Source organism: Cucurbita maxima, unplaced genomic scaffold (assembly GCF_002738345.1).
Source record: "Cucurbita maxima cultivar Rimu unplaced genomic scaffold, Cmax_1.0 Cma_Scf00057, whole genome shotgun sequence".
NCBI lineage: Eukaryota > Viridiplantae > Streptophyta > Magnoliopsida > Cucurbitales > Cucurbitaceae > Cucurbita > Cucurbita maxima.
Window position 1 is genome coordinate 612,254 of NW_019272073.1, and position 6,031 is coordinate 618,284.

The following is a 6,031-nucleotide window of genomic DNA, read 5'->3' on the forward strand; positions in this document are numbered from 1 at the left end:
AATTCACAGGCACGTGCCAACATACAACAAATAATGCGTAACCTACGACGGGTGAGCCACTTACTTGGTAAGCCTTAGCTGAAGTACTCCCTAAAATATAAACGTAAGCTCCTAGCTCCTCGTAACCGTTCTACGCTTTCGTTGGTGGTTGGTTCCTATTGGATCATTTGACACCTTCGTTAGTATTTCATAAACATAATTAATTTCCAACTTGAATTTGTGAAATACGACCTTAAAATGATCTATTTTACCTTAAATGGGGCCGAAACAAAGTCCGGGAGGATCAAAACGGTGACAAACAAGTTGGAAACAGGTTTCCCGAGCCGAATAAGCCGCCGGAGCTGAGAAGTAGCTGCCGGAGCTGAGGGGTGTCGCGCTGCAAACGTGCTACATGGCATAACTAGAGGGTGACGCATGTGCAACGGTCTCGGGTCGAGGTGCGGGTTGTTGGGTTGCTCGCGGGTTTTCGGTTGCGTCGTGGATGACGGGCCGGCCTGGTTGAAGGAAACGTGTAGGTGGGCAGGGTTATGCGTGTCGGGTGTTGAATTGGGCTTGCGGGTCTCGGGTCGGTTGGGTTTTTGCTCTCGGGTCGTGGCTGATGGGTTGGGTCGTAACTGAGCTCACTGGTGTGGGACTGGCTTACAGTGGTTGGACTCGGTTCGGGACGCGGGATCCGGCCCTCGAGTCGAACTTCGTCTTCTTCACCCGGTTGCCCGCGTCTTTCCGGCGACCTCTCTCTTTCCTCGTTAACGTAGTTTCGATGTCCTTCTTTTCCTCTGTTCCCGAGTCTCTTTCTCCCCCTAATTCTTATTTTGATATTGGTTTGGTTCGTAAAGGCCTCACACTCCCCGATCTAAGAGGGTTTTGAAATCCAACGTTTCGTCTCCCTTGCTGACGGTGTACAATGTGTAGGACTCATCTAAATCTACCCCTGATGTGTGTAAAAGGCTCTAAGATTACTTTTGTTGCGTGAAATGGAGGGTTTGACGTCAATTTCGTAGTGTTTGGCCTCGCTGGAGTTTCGTCGGATTTTCTCTGTCTTCTTCGTTTTCGCTTATTTTTTTCTTCTTTGCAAGTGTCTTGGGGTGGCTGAAGGTCAGGATCGAGTTTCCTTGGTGACCGAGACTTCGACTGCCCTTTCGGTCCTGCCGACAACTCCATTTTTTTTATCCGATCCGTTACAGTGCGTATTCGCACTCATCATCATACTGTGCGCGTCTGCGCTCATCATCACTAGGGAAAGTAGCCCTATGCTTATGAACATACAATATGCATGAGATCCCTCTGTAACGACCGATCTTCAAAAAAATACCGAATCACGGGTTGCCACGTGGACTCAGGAGTAAAAAAACACTTTTCAACACTTCATGTAGTTTGAACTAGGGACTGAAAGCTAAAAGTTGCCTAATATACATTTTAAAAAAAATATAAAACACATAAAGAAGATTTGTGGGGTCACATAAAAAGCAACGGTTACAAAATATAGCAGGTTTTCAAAATGTCAAAAATCATAACCAAAATGACATGGGAGAAGAGGACTCAATCTGAGGGCCCCCCTTCTGCAGCTGCACAACTCCACACATCCCCGCCACCGACCCAGATCTACTTTTCTCCTGAAAAATAGCAAACAACACATGATGAGTATATAACAATACCCAGTAAGCAACTTGCTTATAAGCTCTTGTCGAACTTAGTCTTATTCATGGGATTCTAAATTTTAGCTCGATTAGTCACTAGTCAGAGACCTAGTGGTGCCTGGCAACATTCAACTGTTCCTAAGATCAGTAACTACCTGCCACTGTGTCTCGCAAGGCCGAGTCAGTCACTACCTATCTTACGCTTTTGTCGGCTCAGATAAGTAAAACTACCTGTCTTAGGAACAATAATTACCTGTCTTATGCCGCTCGGCTGGATCAGTAAAAGGCCATGGCTCGTCCCACTAAGCACCTCTTATCACAGTAATATATTATGATTACCCTCAACACCTTTTGGGTAACTACAAAAACGGTACACTGTCATTATGTGCTCCCTAACTTATAATTACTAGCACCTAATAATTCCTCCGACATTCAAAGAATAGCAATGGGCTACCCAAGCCCCATGCCTAATGCCTAACAAAGAACCACGACGACAACACGTCGCCATGCTAAGTCACATAATAACCATAATAACCATCTAGCTCAACATAAAAACATACAATTTCACATGCCTATACGAGATTTCACATTCAGGCCCACGAAACTATATAACCATAACGACAACCAAAATACAATCACACACATTATTGAAGTACCACCTCCATGAACTAACTATATCCATTCCTACATATATTACTAAACTATTTGGCCACAAGTCCAAACCGATTCCTACAAGCAATTACTTAAAAAAAACTTGCTATAGATGGTTACTTACCTGATCGTAGACTTAACAAAACTAAATCGAGTCTTCAAGTGTCCCTTGACCAAGCTTGGAATTTTTCTATAATAAGACATTTATGGAACGTGTGAGTCAAGTTCCTAAATCTAGATAAAGATGAATATGATGGTGTGAAATGGGAAAACAAATCGAGTTTCAGTTCTGTACAGGTGGGTTGGGTCGGGTCAGGTCATGCCCCCTCAGTTTTCAGTCTCTTCTTCCCACCTCCTTCTTGATCTTTCTTTCCTCTCAACACCCCATGTCTTCTTCTTCACAAGGACTCACCAACTTCCCTCGAAAATAACCTAGGTACATCGATCCCATGAAATGTATTAGGATTTTGGAAAACAACAACGAAAATCACACCACTAGAACTTACCGTCGATGTACTCCCTTCCTCAACCGTTCGGCCCACCGTCGATAACGAGTGCCTCAAGTTCCATCGTTCGTCTCCACCGCTCCACCATCTCCTCTGTCTTCTTCTTCGTTCTTTTTTCTTTTCTTCTCCCCCGTGGCCTCTCCTTTTCCTTTTTTTTTTCTTTAAACCCTAAAAGAGTAGTACAATTGACATTTCTCTCTCCTCACTTACCAACTGTATGGCTCTTAAAATCTTCCCTCCTTAAGAACTTTCATCCTCGAAAGTTTCTAAATCCCTAAACAACATGGGGTACTTGGCCCTCATCTTGCTCTCTAACTCCCAGGTTGCTTCCTCAACGCGATGGTTATTCCCTACCACCTTGACAAGTGATATTTCCTTGTTTTGAAGCTTATGTATTTTCGTGTCTACAATCCCGATGGCCTCCTCCTCGTAACTTAAGTCCTCCCTCAAAGGAAGGTTTACATACTCAATCACATGAGAAGGATCTAGGGTGTACTTCTACAACATAGACACGTGGAACACGTTGTGAACAGCAGCCAGAGCAGGAGGCAAGGCTAGTCGGTACGCCACAGGACCAACTCTCTCTAGGACGTCGAAAGGACTGATAAACCTTGGGCTTTGTTTGCCCTTCTTTCCGAACCTCATCACCCCCCTCATGGGTGCTACTTTTAGGAAGACGTGATCGCCAACGGTAAATTCTAGAGCCTTGCGCCATGTGTCTGTATAACTCTTTTGTCGGCTTTGTGCAGTCTCAATTCGTACTCTGATCTTTTGCACGACAGTATTCGTTTGTTGAACTAACTCTGGCCCTAACAGTTGTCACCTTCCCACTTCTTCCCAGAAAATTAGAGACCGACACCTTCGCCCATACAGGGCCTCAAAAGGTGCCATCTGTATGGTCGCCTAGTAACTATAATTATATGCAAATTCTATAAGGGGCAGGTATTCGTCCCAACCACAGGTGAAGTCAATCACGCATGCTCGCAACATGTCTTCTAAGACCTGATTCAATCTTTCGGTTTGGTCGTCAGTCTGGGGGTGGAACGCTGTACTAAATCTGAGTTGGGTCCCCATTGCTTTTTGCAAACTTTTCCAAAAGTGAGAGGTAAAACGTGAATTTCTATCTGACACCATGGAGACCGGAATCCCATGCAATCTGACGATTTGTTCCAAATATAGCTTCGCCCATTTATCCCATGTGTAAGTAGCCTTACCAGGGATGAAGTGGGTGGATTTCGTCAGTCTATCTATAATCACCCAAATAATCGTGTATCCCTTCAAGGTCTTGGGTAATCCGGTTACAAAGTCCATGGCTATATCCTCCCACTTCCACTGTGGAATGTCTAGGGGTTGTAGTAAGCCGGAGGGTCTCTATCTAGGGGCCTTCACTTGTTGACAAGTGAGACACCTACTAACTTTGAGGGCAACATCCCGCTTCATCCCTGGCCACCAATAACACTTCTTCAGGTCACGGTACATCTTGATACTTCTAGGGTGCACTGTATACAAAGATTCATGTGCTTCAGTCAGGAGGTCTTCTTTGATCCTCTCATCTGCGGGGACACATAGTCGTCCCCGCCATAGTAATCCCCCTTCGGAAGACATGGTAAATCTTTCCTCCCTCAATGCCTCATTCTGTTGGCAAATCAAGTACAAGTGAGGGTCGTTGCTCTGAGCATTTATGATTCGCTGCCTTAGATCCGACTGGACCCTAAGTTGACTCAATCTTCCTATGGTGCCCCTTGTCACTACTTCTATTCTAGCTTTCGTCATGTCCTCCTGCAACATATACTCCCTTGTAATTAACATCGAAGAGTGAGCGGTTCTCCTACTCAGAGCATCAGCTACGACATTAGCTTTACCTAGGTGATACATTATTTCAAGGTTATAATCCTTGACTAACTCCAACCAGCACCTTTGTCTCATGTTGAGTTCCTTTTGAGTGAATAAGTATTTCAAGCTCTTGTGATCGGTGAAAATCTGTATAAGCTCGCCATACAGGTAGTGTCGCTATATCTTCAAAGCAAACACTACGACAGCTAACTCCAAGTCATGCATTGGGTAGTTTCTCTCGTAATCCTTTAACTGTCTCGAAGCATAGGCTATGACTTTGCCATTCTGCATCAGGATACAACCTAGACCTTTCCCTGATGCATCGCTATAAACCACAAAATTTCCTGAGCCATCTAGTACTGCAAGTATCGGCGTTGTAACCAGTCGGTGCTTGAGTTCCTTGAAACTTTTCTCACATGCACTATCCCACGAGAACGTCTTTCCTTTCCTCGTTAGTTGTGTGAGACTGGCGGCTATTTTAGAGAAATTCTGAATAAATCTTCTATAGTATCCAGCTAGACCTAAGAAGCTCCTCACATCGGTTGCTGAGGTAGGTCGAGGCCAATCTATAATTGCCTCGACTTTGGTTGGATCCACTGATATTGTTGGGTTTTATGTCCTAAAACTCATAGTTTGTAAACAAAGACATTATTGATGCTTATTCAGTAAAGATTGTTATTGAATAAAGTGAACTTTACGATCATTAATCTAAATTCAATAAACTAAGAACACTCTGACTATAATATGATTACTTGAACTATATGTAGAGACATAAAAGTGGATCAAGTTCAAGTATATAGTCAAAATGATCTATAGTATAAGAATAAGGCTGAGTACCTTATTCTGGGGACACTATGGATGCGGCCCACTTTTGTATATGATATAAACAATGTGATCACTAAATTGTACATGTGGAGACATGTGAGTGGGGGAGTCCTATGCAATGAGTATTGCATAAGATCAGACCATGAATAAAATCACTCTCTCTTTATACTGTTGTTTACTGTTGAGAATGATTTTCTTTTCATTCGATGACCTAGGTAACTCGATCTTAATCCTGAGCTAACCATGAACTCCTGTTCATTCGAAATTATCCTTAGACTTGCATGGGTGAGAGTGGCTCGAGTTCGCCGACTCAATAGGCCTCCCATTTCAGGGGTAATACTGGGTGAATAGCTGGGGACGTGGGGTGCAGGATAGAATTCTCTCCTACCCACTTTTAGGTATAGAAGAAAGGTAGTTCCCTTAAGTACTAACTCCAGGTCTTGAACAAGGGGCCCCACCCATTCATTGGCCTGAGAGGGATTTGGTTTACTGGTTGGACCACAAATCAATTGTTCATAAGAGGATCAGTGGGACATAAGGAACAAGAAGTAACTTCAGGGGTAAAACGGCTAATTGACC